Source organism: Phodopus roborovskii, unplaced genomic scaffold (assembly GCF_943737965.1).
Source record: "Phodopus roborovskii unplaced genomic scaffold, PHOROB, whole genome shotgun sequence".
Lineage (NCBI taxonomy): Eukaryota > Metazoa > Chordata > Mammalia > Rodentia > Cricetidae > Phodopus > Phodopus roborovskii.
Window position 1 is genome coordinate 34,304,641 of NW_026126540.1, and position 21,178 is coordinate 34,325,818.

Below are 21,178 nucleotides of genomic sequence, written 5' to 3' on the forward strand. Positions count from 1 at the left end.
TTGATCCACAACATCAGTTATTCCCTTAAGGAGCTACTAAATGTCATGGGATCTGCTCATCTCATGCCACCCTAGTCAATCATCCTATATGCATACTCTCTGGTGAATGATGCTGGAAAGGCAAAGCCTTGGTGTACTGTGGCAACTGTACTGGAAAGGAGCATGGAACTCAACAAAGACAAGCATGCTCACTCCTTACAATATGTAGCTCCAAATAAGACCTGTGCCATTAGACCCAAAGAATAGGCAGTTGGATGGTAAGCCACCATAGGTCAGAAAAGACATGGTTTGGGGGATCTGGGGGAGTCCTTCAAGCTGAGAGACTTCCACAGGTCCACTCTGTCCCCAACCATCATGCAGAATGTGATTCTGCTGTCAGGGCTGTCAGCTGAAGCCAACAAGCTCCGGAAATGAGTGCTGTGGAGAGGCACTGAGAGGGTGCATGACGCAGTTCCCTGAAGTGGTTCTTTTCTGCTCCTGTAGATTGGAGAAGTTTGGTGACACATCAGGGACTATCCAGACACACAGAGAGCATTCACATAGGCAGATGCCTCAGGCTTTCCTGAGATATGTAACATTTCTTCTCTCTGCACCTCTTCCTAGAATCTCTGCTGGAGCCAGGTTTGTGAGGACCCTTTCAGGCTGGGGTGATGAGGAGTGAAAACTTGTGGCCAGACATTCTAAGAGTTTTTGGAAACGCGAGACCCTGAGATGACAAGAGACTTGCTAATCACCAAGAAAAGGGACAGAGCCATTTTGTATCCTGGCCTTACACCTCCCTGGAGAAATTACTGACAGTGACACATAACAGTTAAAATAGATTGTGAAATCAAAGAGCCATACAAGCTTCAGATACTGTCTTCCTTAAATTACCAAGAATGTTCTCTTTCACATAATCCAAATATGCCCAACTCCCTTTGCAGAGACGCCATATGCCTGCAGCTGCCCCCGTGCCCTTTGCTTGCTCATCCTCCTACCAATGAAGCAAGGATACAATTGAATTCTCCAGCTTATTGAATCCCAATGGCCACCTGCCACGCAATGCTCTTTCCTGCCCGAGTTTCCTGGTAGGGATGGATTCATCTCTTTGATACCAGTGTGTTTAGTAAACTCAGGAGCCAGGGGTCAGAAGATCTGGGTTAATTCCTGACTTTCTGGAGTTCTTTGATCTTGCTATGGCTTAAATGTTCCCTTCAAAATGTGTGTTGTGTGTGTTGTTGTTGTTGTTGTTGGGTATTGGAGTAGCAGCCTCATGCACACTACGCAAGCCTTATACCACTGAGCTACATCATCAGAGTCTGGTTGGAATTTACGTGCCCTCTTAATGCTATTAAAAGCTGAGACCTGCAGGAAATGATTAGATCTGTGAGAGTTGTGCCCTCATGAACAGATCAGTGCTGTTACCATGGGTGTGGGTTGGTTATCTTGGAAATAGATTCCTAGTAAAAATGGGTCTGCTAGATTTTCTGCTCCACCATAAGTGGTCATTTGCCCTTCCATTATAATATGACCCAACACAAGCCTTTAAGCAAATGCCATCACCATATTCTTAGGCTCCCTAGCTTCCAGAACCATGAGCCAAATAAATTTCTTTCCTTTACAAGTTCTCCAGTCTATGACATTCTGTTTTAGCATCAGAAAATGGACTAAGATGACATAAGTCTTCTCTAGCGGACCCTTTAGGCTCTCTGCACCTCATGTCTATCCCCTGTAAAGTGAGTTTCTGACAGCAGCTATGCATTGTTCAGCTGAGCTTCTGGGCCCGTGGGTGCACTGATGACACTTCCCTTAGGGCCTGCATAGCCTCCCAGGACTTTGAAGGCCTGCCTCCTTTCACCTTTCACAAGCAGGCAACTTGAGAACAAAGGGAAGAAGGTGCTACTGCTCTGAAGCAGAGGAAGGGTGGGAGGGACAGCAAGAGGGATGCGTGCGAGGAATAAATCAAGTAGCTCTGTAATTAATTTAGAAGAACTTAAGCGCTGAGCATTAAAGAGAAACAAAAGTGGTGACATTTAATGAATTGTCAGCCGATATCTCACTCACTCCAGCTGTCTTTAAAATGTCAGCTGTCTCACAAGCCCTTTTCCTTGCAGCTGAAAGGTGTGTGTGTGCACGTACGCGCGTGTGTGTATGCCTGTGTGTGTGTGCGCGTGTGCGTGCGCGCGTGTGCCTCTGTGTGCCTCTGTGTGCATGCCTGTGCGTGCGTGCGTGTGCGTGTGTGTGCATGCCTGTGTGTGTGTGTGCGCGTGTGCGTGCGTGTGCGTGTGTGTGCATGCCTGTGTGTGTGTGCGCGCGTGTACATGTGTGTATGTGCATGTACATGTGTGTGTGCGCGTGCCTCTGTGTGCATGCCTGTGTGTGTGTGTATGTGTGCGGGTGTGCGTGTGTGCGCGCCTGGCTTCTGCACAGTGGGTTAGCTTAGACACAATTTTAGAAGCAGGTGGTCCTGCCAGCTGCAGGGGAAAGAGACAATGCCGGCTCACCCTGAGAGCTCTGTGAACGGCTGTTCATTGTCCCCAACTGATTCATTCTCAGAGCCTTCATCTACTTTCCTGCCATCAACTATAAAAATATACAAGGTGTTTTTTTGTTGTTGTTGTTGTCGTTTGTGGTTTTTTATATGTTCATCGAGAAGGACAAGGTTGGGCTGGAGAGTTAGTTTTGTGACTATGAATACTTGCAACCATGAGGACCTGAGTTCAGGCCCTGGAACTACTGTAAGAAGCTAGGGGTGGTCTCACCTCAGCCTGAACCCCCAGTGATAATAAGAGGTGGAGACAGGAGGATTGCTGGGGCTGAACTGAAAAACTCAAGTTCCAGGTTTAGGGAGAGATTCTGTCTCAAAGGAATAGAAATCAGCAGTAGATGGAGATAACCAACATTCTTCTCTAGCCCCTGCACACATAAGCATGGCGCATTTGGTACCTGCACACACGTATGTATCTCTGTCTCTGTCTCCCCCAACCCCCTCTGTCCTCCAGACTTCAGAGTTCTCCTTCAAACAGTGCTTTGTATTTTCCAGAGAAAACCTTAGCTGAACTCCAGTGGGAGGACGCCAGGCGATGGTTGCTCCAGAGAACTCTGGACTCAGGAATTCCCTCCCACTGGAAGCTAACTGGCCCTTGGTTTGGTCCAGATTCTGCTTCAGAGACCAAGCAGGGAACACAGCAGCTAGATTTTTACTCTAGGGGACAATGTGAAGACGTGTGGGAGCAAACTGCCCTCATCTAGACATACAATCTCTATCCCTGACAGTGCTCTCCTCATCTTGGGCCCCAACTGACCTCTGACCTCACAGGTAGCTTGAAGTAAGGGATGGGGAGGAACAGCTGAGGCCAAACAGAAGCTGGCAGGTGTTTGGTCAACCTGAAAGTGGGCGTGTCCTAGGCAGATGTAGGAGCTCTAGCAACCCCCCCCCCCCCCCCCCCCGCTCAGGAAGAGCTTCTCTGGTTGGAGAGTCAAGGGCTGCAAGATTCCAGGTCACTTAACAGCTCAGTTTTGGCCAAGCACAGCTACAGGGAATACACAGTGACATGTAGAGTAGCCACACCCTACCATAGTGTGCAGGGAGCCCATGCCAGCCCTACAGGCAAAGCCAAATACACTGGAGCTCTGCTTCCTAAGGAATTCACTGGGGAGTTCGGCCAAACCACCCGAGGGCTCAGCTAGCTGCTCTGGCTCCAGCCTGCAGAACCAGTGGATCATCACTAAAGACAGCAGCCCCAACCTGTTCCCCTGGAGTTCTCCCCTTAAGGGACTCTATCCCCATCCTGGGATCCATCTTTGCTGTCACCCCAGTTCATACGCACATTCTTACAAGTGAGAACCAACTGTCCAGCCCTTAGATCCTTTCACATCACCAGCCACTCTGTGAAGGACTGACCCACATCCTGGCTGAGTGCCCAGGTCCCCTTAAGCTAGGCCCTAAGATATGAATCTGTGCAGCCTGATCCCAGCAACTCCAGCAGGCCTCCTCCTATAGGCTCCTGCAGCCTTATCCCCTTGGTTTAACTCTTGACTCCCTCCCTCAATCACCATGTGCCATGTTTATTTAGTCTTTCTCATTAGCCCAGTCTGTCTCCAGATCCCGTGAAATCCCTTCTGGATTACTCCTGCAATCTCTCCTACTTGGAATCTCAACTGCTCACCCTCCATCATACCAATCCGGGAGTTGCGAACTCCAGTACCTTCAGGGGATGAGCAGGTGGCATAGATGTGTAAGGCCACAAAACAAAGAGAGGGTAACTGGCTGTGGGAACTAGACAGTGAAGGCTCCACTTAAAGACAGCCAGTTTATTATTTTTTTAAAGCATCACTGAGCAAACTAGTCATGTTTGCCCCGTGGATAACGACTGTGTACCCAAGCCCTCCCTGCGCTTATCTGATAGCTCAGCCACCATAAGACTTTGGCATACACCTATCTGTTAACCAGGAAACTTTATATGGAATAATTAATGTTTGCAAAGAGCTTTAAAAATCAGCAAGGACTTTGCCATCTGTGAAAATGGCATGCATTCATCTTCCATTCAAAGCATGTCACAGGTCCCATGCCTGGTTCCCAAGCCTTGTCCTCCCCCACCCAAGAAACCCAATCCCACTCAGAGTTTGGGTCCTCATCCCAGCCTCTATGGACAGCCCAGAAGGTACTGCGTCTCCCTCCACAGCTGAAGCCAGCACTGAACCCATACACCTATTTCATTTCTACATCATCAAACCTGTCATCTACCAGGGATCCAATCAGGGCGCTCTCATCATCTGGCTCCTTCCTGCTGCTGCCCTGCACACCTGGGTCATGTAAGATTCTCTAGAGAGAAGAATCTATCGCTGGAAGGGGCCAGGTGGTCTAGTACCAGGCTTAACAGAAACTGAGGGCTAGCTCTGACAGTGTGTTTAAACTTTATGTGCACCCAACCATCAGAAAGCTTGGTAGAAATGGGAGTCGGTTCTCACCCAGATTCCAGTGCAGCAGTTCTGTGTTGGGGCCTGGCAGTCTATATCCCAACCCCTACTGCTGACTCTGATGCAGGGTGAAGTCCAGGTCCAGGCCTTCAGGTACATTTGGTCTCAGAATTAGAGACTGGACTCAGGTCTACCCCAGGAATAGGGTGTGGTTACTTCCCCTACCCTGGCATTTGTCTGGCAGCCCTCATTCTCGGCACAAACAGACTAGAAGCTCTGTCCAGGGCCCTGAAGGTCACCTCCTGCTCTCATCAGTGCTATATACCTCATCCTCCATGACAGCAGGGTGAGCTATCTACTTCCCAAGATTGATAAAAGAGGCAGACAGTTGATCATGACTGAGAACATCTGTTTATCCCCCAGGCTGGGGACAAACAGGAACATGAGGAAGTCAGGGAGTGAGGCTCTGACCTGGCAGCTCTTTCAGCTGCCCAGGGGGCAAATCCTGGAGGATTTGATGAAGCAGATGCTAGACCATAAGGGACTGGTGGGTTCAGGAGGCAAAAGCAAAAGCTACATCATAACTGTAATTTTGCTACTGTTATGTATTGTAATATAAAACCCTGTGTTTTCCAGTGGTCTTAGGTGACCCCTGTGAAAGGGGCATTGGACCCCTGCCCCAAGGGGTGGAGATCAACAGGTCGAGACCCTCTGTGTTAAGTGTTTGAAAGTAAGCTGTCAGATCTATAGGAAAAAATTAATGACAGGGTTTTCCTGACAGTAGAATGTTAGGACTCATTGCCTAGCTACGTTCATACAGACCTAGTTGGTGATTTCTCTGAAAGAAACATCTAGTGTTACCTTCCTTAGCCCTTCCCATCAGGCTGCTCCCTATGGCATTTGCACACAACACCCTTGAGCCCAATGTGCTTGTTTTCTCTCTTCTCTCAGGCTGCATTTGCCAGATGCCCATGCATTTCCTCTTTCCCAGGAGCTCAGAAAAACTGCTGCCTTGTTCTAGAATGTTCTTGATGGGGGCTGTTCTTCTGTATATATGTTTCTCTTATTGGTTGATGAATACAACACTGATTGGCCAGGAGAAGCAGGAAGATAGGCAGGACTAGGAGGCAAGGAGGATGCTGAGGGGAGAGAGGCTGTGAATAGAGGCCATGTAGCCACCAAAGGAGTACAGGTCCAGACATTCTCTGGTAAACCGAGACCATGTGGAAATACATAGATTAATAGTTATGGGTTAATACTTAAGAGTAAAAAGCCTAAGCCATTGGATAACAGTTTTATAATTAATATAGAGTCTGTGGGTTTATTTGGGGCGGAAGGGTGGTGGGACCTGGTGGGACAAAAACCTCTGCCTACATGTTCTTCCATTCCTCCTTTGCCCATCAACATCCTTCTCATCTTCTGCATTTGCAGTGGTTTGAGCATGGTCTGTCCTCTCTAGTATTCATGTCTAGTGATGTTTGGTGACCACTGAGGTAGTGGCTAAGTGGGTCCTTTGAGAGAGGCAGTCTTTCTCACGGGAGTGAGTTCATTCTCATGACAGTGGCTCATGGAGCAAGGGTGGGCTTTTACAAGGTGGAGTCATCCATTTTGCCTCCTCTTTGTTTACCCCCTTGTCCTGCTTTTCTGCCATGTTATGACACAACAGAGCGCCCTCCCAGCCACAGCTGCCCAATCTTAAGACATTCAGCCTCCAGGACCATAAGCCCGAATAAATTTGCTTTCATAATAAATTATTAAGTTTTGAATATTTGGTGTAGCAATGGGAAAATGAACTAAGAGAATATTCTTTTCTTGCTCAAACATTCCTCCTTGTCTGTTCAGAGTTCCATATTTTTCAGATCAAAATTAATAGCTCCTTTTTGTCCCTCTCTAAGTCTGATACTTGTATCTTCCTTCTAAAGTATAATCTAGCTAGGGCCTCTCCCATCAGAGAGCTGCTTAAGAGCTGAGGTCTCCAAACTGCCATGCATAGGTGCCTGATGTGGAATAGGTGCTTAACAAATGTTTGACCACTAAAGAGAAAGAATGAGGAGATGACGTCTCCTACAGCCTGGAACCAGCAGCATCACAATAAACACAAATTGTCCTGCCCTGTGCACAGACACAGGGTCATTTTCAATTCTCTAACTGTGTTGTTGTAGTCTCCAGAAGCCACTTAGAGCCAGGAGGGCTACGATCTACCAATGATACCAATCATGCCAGCTGCCATCTGTTGAGTGATCATGATGTGCCAGGCACCATGCCCAGCCCTTTCCATACATTACTATAACCATTTCTGCCATCACCCATGAGATATCTCCTGTGGAATCATCCTACCACATATATGAGGATACAAGAGAGTAAGGGAAATTTCCAGGCCATGAAAAGCCAGGATTCCAACACAGAAAAGTCCAGTCCTACCCACTCTCTACTGCTTCCACAAGCCTGGCTCCTTCTCTCCACACCCATCAGTCCTGAGCCAGTAGCACAGATGGCAGGTTCATCTCTTGCCAGGGACACCAGAAGTCTCACAAGAGAGATTGGGCCCCTGCAGAAAGAACAGCTCACTGACCAGGCTTTCCCCGCCCTGGTCAAACCACAGGTTCCCCTAACCCTTCCCAGAAAGCCAGCTCAGGCCACTGAAGGCATCTCTTCTGACCCTTGCAGCCCTTCCTCCCTGTGCAGGTGATATCTAGGATATGGTGCCTCTGATGAAGGATGCTTTCAGTATTCAAGGATGCCAGTCCTACTAAGAAGGCTTGGATACAAACTGGGCCAGCGGAAAAGGGTAATTAGGTAGAGTTTTCCTGATGAGGTGGGAGGATCAGCAGGTGTAAGCTCCGGGACCTTGGTCCTGGTGCTCATTTAATTAAGTATCGCCATTCGGTTCACACATTGGCTGCCAAGGCTTGGGGGAAAAAAATCCCAGCCAACCTCTTTCCTCATAACCCCTGGTGGGAACAGAGTAGGTGCTGCCTGTGCACCTCCAGCCCCTAAATCAACAAGACAAAACCAGAGCAGCCAGAAGCCAAGCCTCTTCTTCATACTCAGCCTTTGATTACTAAAAAGGACAACCAAAAAGGAACAGAGAGAACCCTGGGGAGACAGGCTCTGGACAAAAGGATTGGAGGGATGGAAAGGCATGCCTGAATACCAGTTAGGCGATAGCTTCCAGTCATCCCACTTAAATCCTAACAAGGCCGATGCTCTGAGATAACAAAGGCCACTGTGTTTAATGAAGGGTATAAATGGTAGAAATATGAGACAGGAGCTTTTGCAAGCTGTTAATGAGGTGGATAGGAAACCTCCAAAAATAAACCAGGGCAAGTTGAAAGGGTAATTAGGGGTGCAAAAATAAACAGAGAGTGTCAAGTTGAAAGAAGTTCAAGGCAAAGGCTCCTCCAACATGTCCTCAGTAGGTAGGGCAGGAGAGGGGTAAGGCAAAGAACATGGAGTTGGACAGTCTCTCAAATGACTTTAGACTTTTAAGAATGATAGGAGCTCTGACTACCTACAGCAACAAGCTGCAGCCACCATGAGGCAGGCTCTGCCTTAGCTATCAAAGTGTCCCCAAAGAGACCTAAGTAAATATTGGGTGATGGGAAACCTAAAATGCCAACTCATTAAAACCAGACTTGTTCATACCTTTGAACTGATTGCCTGCAATTGTGCTTATGTATGTGGGTGCACGGCTGTACAAACACATGGTTGCTTGAACCACACATTCAACCCACACAAACAAATCCCCACCTACCTGTTGAGATTTCCAGCCAAGGTCGATTGCACTTGAATAGAGAGTGGGGAATTGCAAATCCTTGAGGAGGATTTGAGATGTTCCTGTATGCCTCCCACCTCCACAGTGTCTTTCTGCCCTTCTCCATTGCTGCTTAAAATACTGCCACGTTAGAAAGCTGTTCTGTGGTCAAGTACATTTGGGCATTCTTGGCATGCCCTAGTCTAGAAGATGTGTATTAATGCATTAAGGACAGACATCTTCCTTTGTTTAATTCAGCATTTCCCAAATGATTTTGGCTATATAAAAATTTCCCACAAAATACCATTTGCTACTGTCCTTATCCACTGCCCACTGGGCCTTACCCTAAGAATGGTGTGGGGATAGAACTGAGGAAGGACAACTGTGGGGCACAAGCTTCTCTTTGTTTCCTGAGTGGGCAGACAAGTTAGCGTGTCTCATCCAGAGAGGCTGCAGAGCAGTGAGGCTAGTGATGATGGGTAGAGTATGGGAAATGAGAAACTGTGGGGATAAACATCTCCTCATTCACAAGACACTTGCTCTCTTCCAACATGTCTGCAAATGTCAGAAACGCCAGTCCTGGTGACTACAAAGTGGTACTCACTTTAGGAGAATTGCTCCCCTAGATTCTGGTCCAGAGCATATAGCTCTGTCCTGTGAATTCTGAGTCCTTTCTGTTGCTAAGGAACTGAAAAATGAACTCATCCCAGGCTTTTACACTTACTCCTGTAGGCTGTGTGACCCAGGCAAAGTAACGTCACCCTCTTCCATCACTTTGCTCATTTGTAAAATGAGAGCGGCAGCAGTAACTCCCTCATGGAGCTGCTTAGAAGGCTCAGCAGAATAATAAAGGCAAGATCTACTTTCTTGTATGTACTACACAGTACAAGGCATTTATAACGGCCAGAATAAGAAAGTGTTTCTTTCATCTACACTTTTATTGTGTGATTTCATACACTTTCATGGTCTTAGGTACATAGAGATGTAAATGGATCTGAAAAATGTATGTTTGCATAGATCTTGCTCTATGCTTATTATTATTATACTTATGCTTGAGTGTAAGAAAGAAGAAGGCAATGAACTTCAAGGACCTCAGAAGACCTTCTCATCCATGGTCTAACCTTAGCTACTTAGTGGAAAGGAGTCTTTTTGTTTTGTGGGGAAGGCAGCATAAGAAAAGTCTTGAAGGAGCTTTTGAGAGTATCATGTCTCAGCAACTTTTCCTGCCAAACAGCCCTTTCCCAATGGCCCCAATATCTATCTTTGTCAATCAGGGATTTAGCATTGGCACTAGAAACTCAATGAGACAGAAAATTAGGACTAGACCACAGTTTAGCAAGGACCATTAATTTCTGAACTTGGTTCTGAGTAATCAGAGAGCTCCAGTTACAAGCAAAATGGGCTCTTTGCACCAAAATTATATAATCACCCTGCCCTTATTTTCTGATAGACAGGCCTTCCAGACAGAACACTGCCTCTCTGCTGCTAGACTTTAGCTAATGTCATAAGTAACAAATAGTCTTCCGCATTCTCTGTTAATTCAGTCATTAAGCCTCCAGTGGATTTACCTGTGTATGTGACCTGGGTTTTCAGGGCTTATATGTGTCTACTATTTATTTATTCACCCAAAATCACAGTCTGCAGACATCCTGTCCTGTTATTATATATCATTCCAGTGGTATCATAGCTTATTTTTAGATGTTAAGGCTTTATCACTTGAAGCCTCACTTCTGGTACCAATTTCTGTTCTACTGGGAAATCTGGTTACATACACAAAAGAACTAAAATTAAAGAAAATTAAGTATTCATATTATTCAGGGTTCTTTAAGTAATGTAACTGATAGAATGAATATATATTTATATTAGGATTTATTAGAGTGGTTTACAGGCTGTGGTCCAGCTAATCCAACAATGCCTGATTGCCAATGGAAATCTCAAGAATACAGTAGACTTGATGTCTCAGCTGATCTTCAGTATATGCCAGAATCCTGACAAAGTAGTATCTAACACCAACGAAGGAATGAACATGCCAGCAAGAGTGAGAGCAAACAGGCAAAGAGAAAGTGCTTCCTTCTTCCAAGTCCTTTATATAGACTGTCAACAGAAGGTGTGGCCCAGATTAAAGGTGGATCTTCCCACCTCAAAAAGATCTGGATTAAAGATGGGTCTTCCCATTTCAAATTATTTAATTAAGAAAATTCCTTGTAGGTATATCCAACCTCTTTGGTTTTAATTATTCCAGATGTAGTTGAGTTAACAACCAAGAACAGCCATCACAGTATTCAACATGTAGGATGTGTGAGAAAGTGTATATATGGGCATAGTTAGTCATGCTCAAGAAATCAGGAACTGAAAGTCAGAACAAAACCAGGTGTCTCCTCTTTCCCCATCTCTCTATGTGTCTCTCTTTTGAAACTCAAGGATGGAGATTTGGTTTCCAAGTTATTTATCAGTCTGTGTTTGTTCCATCGTCCTCTCTTTTCAAGTCTTTCAGGAAGACAATAAGGGGTGGCAGCTTGCTGTCTTCTCAGTAATTTACAGTGATCTGACAGCTACCACAACCCAAGCCTTAAAGACAGTCTCATGCCATTGTCTATTTGTGGCTGGAAGTCCTGGGTAGATTGCTTGGTTGAAACTCCGGAGACAGAATCTGATTGACATTTATTTGAACCTGACCACACAAATTACTGGTTAGTCAGCATATCGGTTGCTGTTGTTTCTGACAGTTAGTTGTCCTGTATCTGGTCAGCACTGGCAGTCATATGAGAACCATACAGTCTGTAATTCTGTTCTTTTTTTTGGAATTATGAGCACCCAAGAATTCATCATAAAATATAAATAGCAGAATGTCTCAGTATCTATGTGTCTACAAGTGTACATTTATTTCATCTCATGGAATCCACAGTCCCACATATCATGTTACATCCCAAACTGAAATTATGATCTTTCCACACCCCAGCCCTCCTTCTCTGCCCATGATTATGATCTCAGTAGGTGGCACCATCAACCCTGTGGTTATATTCAAATATAATGAATGTTTTGCCCTTTGGTCTTTCTTCTACTCCATCCCTTATATTTAAATAAACATCAAGTCTTATTGATTTTACCTCCCAAATATCTGGAGTCCATCTCACTCTATGTAAGCCTCCAGCACTATCTTGAATCAGGCAATTATATTCTTGACTAGTTTGCCCTAGCAGACTTTTAACTAATCTCCCTTCATCTTTCTCCTCCCAGATATTTCCCACAGAGCATCGAGACAAATCTGATTATGTGCCCCCTGCTTAAAACCTTTTAGTAGTATTCCAGTGTCCCAACCCCTCAATGATGTGGCTTCTGTCTCTGTCTCCAGCCTTCCTGATTGACTTCACTCTTAGATAGATCCTTTCTGGATAGTTTTTCAGCTCCCAGAATCTGTTTTCTACTTCTTCAGATGCACCACACCCAATACCTCTCAAAGAGTCCCTCCTTGACCTTTTCCAACTGAATTAGTATGTTTTCTGTGTGTTCTCATAAGGAACTTATTTATCATTATTATAGCTCCTATCATTCTGTATTGCAAGTGCCTATTCCCTTGCCTGTCTGTGTCTCAGGAACTTTTTAGGTGGATGTGGTGGCAAATGCCTATAATCCAAGTTCACAGGAATTCTACAAAGCCAAGAAGGATCAGGAATTCAAGGTCATCATCTGCTACACAGCAACTCCAAGACTGCTCTGGGCTACATCAAACTCTGTCTCAAGAGAGAGAGATTAATTACATAGAAAAGTGTCTTTTTATCATTATACTTGATCCATGTGCTATTCAATATTGAAAAATAAAACATATATATGCATTACACATATATGCATTACCTGCCCCATGTAGGTACTTCTAGCATTTATGTAAAGCCTTCTTCTTCTTCTTTTCCTATGAAAGATATAAATTGCCAGGATGTGGTGGCAAATGCCTTTAATCCCAGCACTCAGGAGGCAGAGGCAGGAGGATCTCTGTGAGTTCAAAGCCAGCCTGGTCTTCAGAGTGAGTTCCAGGACAGGCTCCAAAGCTACACAGAGAAAAACCCTGTCTTGAAAAACAAAAACAAAAAAGAAAGAAAAGAAAAAAGAATATTGTATGTCCTTAGATCATCACTAAAAACTTCCCAATGTTAAGAAAAAAGTACAGAAGAAACAACACTCTTATTTACTTATAAGGACATGTGCCTAAAATATATTAAGTGTCTTATCTGTTGGCAAAAGGTTGTGGTTGGTTCCTGTTAGGAAAACCCCACATTTGGAAAGCAGGTCTCCATCTCTGGTAGCAGAGAAAGGACAAGAAACAGCGTGCTCTACAGAAAGATGTGTGAGTGGTGAAATCGGAGAACTTAGAAGATACTGACATTATTAGGAAGACAGTGAAGATCCTGTTCCAGGAGCCTGTAACTGCCACTTGAACACAAGGGAGGGGGTGACTTTTTGTTCCAACCATTAATGTAAGTATTATGGTCCTTAAGTGGTGATATATAATGTTCCTAATGGCAGTGCACATAGCTGGGGCCGAGTGAGGATTAGATACAACACAGCGGGCTCAGTAAGCAGCTAAAAAATCATTGGCCAGGGAAAAGTTAGGTACAGGATGACCTGATTTTCTAGAGAACAGCATGACAAGGTAGGCCAAGCAGGGGGAGGAAATCAGGGGCCAGGGTGGATGACAGAATAAATACAGAATGGACCAAGTGGTGGCTGCCTGTGAAGAGTGAAGTCCATCCATCTTACAGCACTATCCTCCTAGCTATCCGTATTTCCAGCACCACTCAGCCGCTGTATTGTTGTTGTTTTATTATTATTATAGTGCCAGGAAATCAGAATATATTAGTATTGATGTTTAATAAGGATCAGGAGAAACAAATAGGTCAAATAGGTGTTTATTCAGGGAGAAATAACTCACAACATAGACAGATGAACACCAGCAGGTTCCTGGTCCCAAGGGTGCCTCCAGATCTACTCCTGTCCATGTACTGCAAGAAAGAGAGCTCTCCAAGCCCCCTCCTCAGCCTTAGTTCTCCCAGGTCACATCCAGCCCTGTCTCCACCCCCAATGGGCGTGGTATATGCCACAGGTGCGGACAAGGTGAATAACTCACTACAATTTCCCTTTTAGCCTAAAGAAAAGATTTACCCTAGATACAAAAGCTATATACGAAACAGTGAATAACAAGTGTGCCCTAAGAAAAGGAAAATCAAGAACATACAAACTTAAGACCTAACTATCTAGTCCTAGGGTGAGGTCGAAACAGAGTTTACAATAGAGTTGTCCTAAGCTAATATATCTAACTAGGAAGAGAGAATAATAATTGTGATAATTTAATCTTCAACCTCCTCAAAGACCTGAGAAGGAAAATAATAATACTAGGGTAGGCAGGAAGTGCGGATGGGCAACTTCCAAAAGGTGCAGCAAGGACAGAAACAGCAGGCTACCTGGACAGTCACCCTAGGTCTCACAGCAATGTTGGTACAGCCAGTTTTGGCTAAGGCCTAGAGTACCTGACAGACCACAACAAAAGCAGGGAGGTAAAAAGGCTGTCTTACCCTGACTTGGCAGGGTTTATAAGTCTTCTGTTTGTCTCCTGCAAGCACATAGGACCGCATGTCCAAAATACTGGTCGAAGTGGGGCCAGTTCTTTGCCCAAGAGGCCATAGCTGAAGCAAGGATGGACTCCAGAAGGAGCAACAACAGTGTCCAACATGTTTCAGGAAGGTGCATGGTGCTGTCAGGAGCAATAGTGTCTCATGTCAATGGAGTACTAATATTTAAAAAGCCACTTAAAGATGGGAAGCAGTGAGTGCCTTCTCAGGGCTGCTGTGGAGGTAAAGGAGTTGTAGGGCAGAGGCAAATGTCCCACAAGCTGTGGTGTGTCCACAAGTTAGGCAAGAGTCCCTGCCTGTTCAGGGATGGTGGGGGGAAGGGAGCGGTGTCTGCCACCTAGGTGGAAACCAGGTCCAGTGAAAATCCAGATCCCGCTTCTGACACCAGATATTGATGTTTAATAAGGATCAGGAGAAACAAATAGGCTGAATAAATGTTTATTCAGGGAGAAATAACTCACAACATAGACAGATGAACACCAGCAGGTTCCTGGTCCCAAGGATGCCTCCAGATCTACTCCTGTCCCTGTGCTGCAAGCAAGAGAGCTCTCCAAGCCCCCTCCTCAGCCTTAGTTCTCCCAGGTCACATCTGGTCCTGTCTCCACCCCCAAAGGGCGTGGCCTATGCCACAGGTGCGGACAAGGTGAATATCTCACTACATATTAGTAACAAAAGTGCTTCACATACAGGGTAGATAGCTTCAGGAATAAAAGACATTAATTAAATTAGGTTATGTCCAGAAAATCCAAGCCACTGGCAGTTACATGGTGACAGATGCATACTTCCATTTGCATTATTTGTTTTCCAGAAGGGAGAAGAAATGTGACACCAAAAACAAATGGCTTGCCAATGACAGCCTTACCTACAGGTAGATCTCAGACAGGTTGAAGTTACTTTGCTGGGTCCAAGACTTAGTTCCCCAAATGCTGACAGATAAACGTGTGTTCATATAATTCATCTAACAATGAGTAAATTTAAGACCTGTGTTTCTTAGCTTTGCACCCAAAGCCACTTCCATATCCCCACCAGGACTGATACTACATTTCCTCATATCCTACCTGTCAGCTCTGTCTGTCACTGTTGCTGTCTCTAGCCCACCCCTACCAGTCTTCACCATCCCTTCTGCTCTACTGCAAAGAGCTGCAAGCCAGCCTCTGCCTATTCTCCAGTCCCCTTGTGATAGATAGCATGACAAATATGTTTTGTTTTCCTACCACAGAGCCTGGATCACAGCTCCCATAATAACCCTCGTTATTTTCCTGAATGACTAGGACAATGAGCATGTGTTTTGTTGAAGCATAATAATTGGCATCTCATCCTTAGTGGCTGAAGTGGTTTCAGAGGAATAAAAGTGAAAAACAGTCCTTTTCTTACAGCATAGAAGGTAGTTTGGGACTCCAGGAGTGAACCACAGAGCAGTCTCTCTCTAACTTACTCCTTTTTCTGTGCAAGGTGAGCCACAGAAGAATTTCTCTTCCCCAAAGAGAATCATAGGCCTTTCTGCCTTGGAACTAGCCATATAGAAATTCTCCAACAGCCAGTAATGTGGTGCTCATTTTGCAAGGGCCCTGAGCCCTAGAGGAAGGAATGCTGCATGGTGAAGCCAAGGAGACTCTGCACACACATCCCTGCCAGGTTCCTAGCTGTGTTTGTTAGCATTAGCTCCTACTGTGTCCAATCATCTTCCCACACTGGCATTCATACTTCAGTCCTACTTACCCAAAGAAATCTTTACAAAACCCTAAAGGACCGGGCTGGGAGGATTTATCAGCTGAACACATAGAGGCTTACAAGATGAACAAGAATTCATTTAGGTGATGAGATGGCATCCCATCCCAACTCCAGGATGAGATCTCATGCTTGAGATGCTTCTTGACTTTTATCCCATGTGTTGCTTCATCTGGCTGCTTATTTGTATCCTTTACAATATTTTTACAATAAAGCAACAAATGTCTTTCCCTGAGTTCCTTGAGTTCTTTGAGCCCCTCTAGCAAATTAATCAGCACAAAGGAGGAGCCCTGAGAACCTCAGTCTGTGGCCAATTGATCAGAAGTTCCAAAGGCCCAAGCTCGCAGCTGGTACCTCATCTGGGCACAAGCTTGGGGCATGAGCCCAGAGTCGGGGAAATCTGTTGCTATCACCAGACTGACAGCATTGGAGCTGAACTGATTTAGAGGAACTCCCTCTAGCATTTACTCCAGGGGTGATAGCTGCTAGCCAGTGGAGGGAAAACCCTGAAAGTTCATAGAAGGATCTGTGTTGTGACCATGTCATAGTGAAACTGAGTTTAAGGTTTGTTTTCCTCTACAATATCAGACCCCTACAATTTATTCTCCCCACACAACAGATTCCTGTATTTATAACTCATTCAGAGCTACGTTTTTGGGGGGAAGGACTCTGGAGAGATGGCTCAATTGTTAAGAGCATATATTGTTCTTATAGAGGACTTGAGTTCAGTTCCCAGCACTAACATCTGGCAGCTCACAACTGCCTGTTACTACAGTTTATTCTGGACTCTGTGAGCACTACTTTCATGAGCACACATCATCCCCATGCACACAGCACACACACACACACACACACACACACACACACACACTCAATTAAAAAGAAAAGAACATGTAAACAAGAGAAAGGCCTTCAAATACGTGTTAGGGAGAATTTGAAACCACAATTATCTGTTTTTTTCTTTTTGTAGAATATGTCAAACCTCAGGCATCACAATATATCCCTGCATTTTGTATCTCCAGCTTCTATAGGTTTTAACCTAAAAATCATGGTATCATTGCACCTAACAAAATAAATAATAATATTATTGAGTTCCTGGGCTTGTTCCAAAGATGTTTTTGAAAGGATGTAAATGAGACGGGACACGGTGCCTTCTTTCCTTCCTCAGGCTCTTTTATTCTGTAACAGCCCTCCTCCTGTGTGTTCATGCCATTGTTCTCTTTGAAATATAAACAAGATCCTTCTTGTGATTCATAAATGTGATGATTGAGTTTTTGTGTCACCATGAGGAATAGGCTTCTCTCAGACTGTGTTACAACAGCAGGACATTATTTGTCTGACATGTTAAAAAGGAAAGAAATAAAATATAAATGGGATCTGGTCAGTCTAGGCTTAATCACTGCCACAACAGACTCTTTATTCTTGCAGACAGCTTAAAACCCTCACCACACCCTAGGCCCCTCCTGATGGCTGCCTGGCTACTTCTCAAAGACTCTCCAGCACAATCTATCCAAAACCTGGTTTTATCCAGGATTCTGTACTCACTTTTCCAACTGCCCAGAAAGCTTTATCCTCTCCACATCTTGTGGAAGTGGCTTCATGCCCAGGTGCCTGGTAGGAAATAGATGACACCCCTGATGACATGTTATAAATGAGCTCTTCTTCCCCCAGGCTGCCCTCTACCACACCACCTTGCTCCCATTTCTTCATGGAGTTTATTGCTGTCTGAAATTACATTCTCCATAATGCATTTGCTGCCCAGTATAATGGGATGCTAGAATACAAACTCCTTGGCTAAACACTGAAGAAATAAATGTTAACTATCAAGGCTAGGTAACCATCTATAAAAATTTACAAAGGAAATGGTCATAAATCCTTTCCTGATTATTGGTGCCTTCAGCTAAAACTGCAGGAAAACAAAAGGGGAGTTTTTGGAAGATTTCCTTGGAAGGAGTTTTTGCTGTCCTGAGAGGCATGTGGGTATTGAAGAGGCAGGGCCATTTAGAGACATTACAGTCTGCTTTCTGTGGTCAGTGAGATAGGAGCTGCACATCAGATATGAGACTATATTTGAGTCTTTCCAGAGAAGACTAAAGTGGGTACCCTGGGAAAACAGGAGAGCTCAATCTGCATCTACAAAGCTTGCTGTGCTAAGAGATACTTGAGTATTTGCTATGGACTTGTGCCGACTGTCTCAGTCATTCTGGGGCCATTATATCTGAATACTTGAGACTAAGAAGTCAATAAAGAACAGAACTCTTGGTCTCAATGTGGTGGATGCTGAGAAGCCAAAGATCAAAGTGCTGGCAGGAATGGGTATGTCATGAGTATCCATGAGTATAGCACACTTTGGAGGAAGGAGAGGGAGAAAGGCCATTTTCCATATGGCAGAAGAACAAACTAGAGAGAGGGCCTGTTCCCACAAGTCCATCTCATGGTGTAAGACCCTCAGAATGAGGAGTCTTCCAGGTTCGGTCGATACCCCAAGAACTCAATGTCCAGGCCAGTTGCTGCAAAATGCAAGAGGCTTTAATGAACAGGAAACGTTTCAAAACGGGCTCCTCCAGCACACAGGGTAGAGAGAAGCCCCCTCCCCTGGGCCCAGGTGTTTTTAAAGGCAAACCCACTAACTAGCTTAGGGAGGGGTGGGACCCTCTGTCCATTGAGTATGTGACCCTTGGAGGCTGGATGGTCTGCTATTAGGGTCAACAGACCTTAGGGCCTCAGGGTGTGCTAATTAATCTTGTCTGGGCAAACCAGAGTTACAGCTATCTCTTTGTTTTCTAAGGACCCTATTTACCACCTGTTGACTCACAGGAAAGGAGGGGCAGTGTGAATTCTTGTCATCTCAGGACCTGGTGAGAGGAAGCTAGCAAATTCCAAGGAACAGATACTGGTTAGCTTTCCAGATCAGACAGTCCTTCATTTAACTTCACTTTTTGGTCTTTCGTTGGCAGTATTAATCTTTTTACAGGGCAGAGCTAACACCTAAATCCTCCCTGAAGCCCACCTGTCAGGAATGCAAAATTGGCAATCTAATTTCCAACATGTAAATGTTGGGATACACACAAACTATACCCTGAGCCATGCAAGATTTATTAGGAAAGGATTGCCAGGTTCTGGGTTCCTAGAGGTGCAAGGACCCCAGCTAAGGCCTGTTCTTCCTACAAGATGAGGAAGAGTAAGCATTACTCACCAGAAGCGTACAGAGAGACTCAGCTGGGACCATCTGCAGGTCCCACACACAAAGAACACACACATCCTTGCTACTCTCCACACACATGTGAATTCCACCCTCTATAGGAAGTAAAGTACCAGCCAGGGAGAGGGGCAGATGAGAAGGATGTAAATAAGAGGAAGCAGAAGCTGGCTATATCCACGTTCCAGGAGTCCAAAGGTAATCTGCAATTATTCAAAGGTGCTGACTCAACCTCTAGATAGAACTGAAGGATCTTCTTAAAATATATAATCCTTTTTAGAGCTCCAGCATACATACATACATACATACATACATACATACATACATACATACATATTCCCTTTCTCTTAATTTTATTTCATGCTTTAGATTTTTGAGACAGGGTCCCAGGTTATCCTAGGCTGGCCTCTAACTCACTGTACAGCCAGCGATGACCTTCAATTGCTGATTCTCCTGTTCCCACATCCCAAGAGCTGGGGTTACAGCTGTGCATCAGGATGCTTGGTTGGTATGCATCGCTGGGGATTCGATTCAGGGCTTTATGAAGGCTAGACATGCACTCTACCAACTAGGCTACACCCCCAGCCCCAAACTGAAGCATCTAATTATTGCCTCTCTCTGGTCATTTGATTGTTTTTATCTTTATTTTTTTTTTACGTGTGTGTGTGTGTGTGTGTGTGTGTGTGTGTGTGTGTGTGTGTGTGTGCCCACGAAGGCCAGGAGAGGGCAACAGATCCCCAGGAGCTGGTGTTATAGCCTGTTGTGAGTAAACTGGAGAGTGCTAACACCCAAGCTCTGATCTTCTGGAAGAGCTGTAAGCATTCTTAACCGCTGAGCCATCTCTTCAGCCCCTTGCTTCAGTTTTTAAACCGAGGCTGTCTATCATCTACACACTGGCAGAAGAGCTGTAGGATCTGCCCACATTTCCCTTACAGTAACAGATTGCCATCCTGAGCTGACATCAAACAGGCAGTAGAAACTGAAAGCTAGCTCAGTTTGGATGTTGCACAGTCAGTACTTAGCCTGACAGCTTGTCTCTGTCTACTAGCTTATGGGCCTCCCAAGACTGGACTCTGTCACCTTGATATTGCATCGTCATAGCTAGAATGAAGGTCTCACATCCCACAATGATGTTAAAGCATCAGAGTGCTGGAGAGATGGCTCAGCGGTTAAGAGCACTGGCTGCTCTTCCAGAAGATGGGGGTTCAATTCCTAGTACCTACATGGTAGCTCACAATTGCCTTTAACTCCAGTTTCAGGGGATCTGATGCCCTCACACAGACATACATGTAGGCCAAACACCAGTGCACATAAAATAAAGATAAATAAATAATTCTTAAAAGGTTAAAAAAAGAAAATATAAATAAAAAGGATTTAAGATATCATCCTGATTGATCAGGAGACTCATTATTAGATTCCCAGTTATGATCTTCCAATAGCAGAGCTTCTGCTCTGAGGTTCATTGAAAGTTATTAGGATAGTTGTCTCATATAAGTTGTCATGACAACCCCACATAATTTGATTGGGTTAACAAAAAGCTATATTTCTTGTTCATGAAAGATCCAAAAGTAACATTTTTAAGCTGTTCTCCTCCAGCAGTGGCTCAGGGATCCAGATTCTTGCTTTCTTGCCACAGTGTTATTATGGGTATCATGTGGTTTCCAAGGTTCCTGGAGAGGAAGGCATGGCTGAAATTCATCTCCAGCTCAGAAACGACACAGCCCCCCTTCTGCTTACATTATTGTTTCAGTCAGGCCTAGTCTTCTTAGAGTATTTTGGTGTTTGGCTAGACAGCTCCATTCTCACAGTACTCTTCTCCTCCTCCTCCTCCTCCTCATTCTTCTTCTTCTCCTTCTCCTTCTCCTCCTCCTCCTCCTTCTCCTCCTCCTTCTTTTTTTTGAGACAGGTTTTTTCTGTATTGCTTTGAAGCCTGTCCTGGAACTAGCTCTGTAGACCAGGCTGGTCTTAAACTCATAG

General features: G+C 44.9%; 1 non-coding gene across 1 annotated transcript; it reads left to right on the forward strand.

Annotated features, from left to right (window-relative positions):
• The first annotated feature begins 17,239 nt into the window (after positions 1-17,239).
• On the forward strand, positions 17,240-17,344 carry LOC127233173 (small nucleolar RNA U13). Its single transcript, XR_007835472.1, has one exon. It is a non-coding gene; the product is annotated as a small nucleolar RNA U13 (small nucleolar RNA).
• The last annotated feature ends 3,834 nt before the right edge of the window (positions 17,345-21,178 follow it).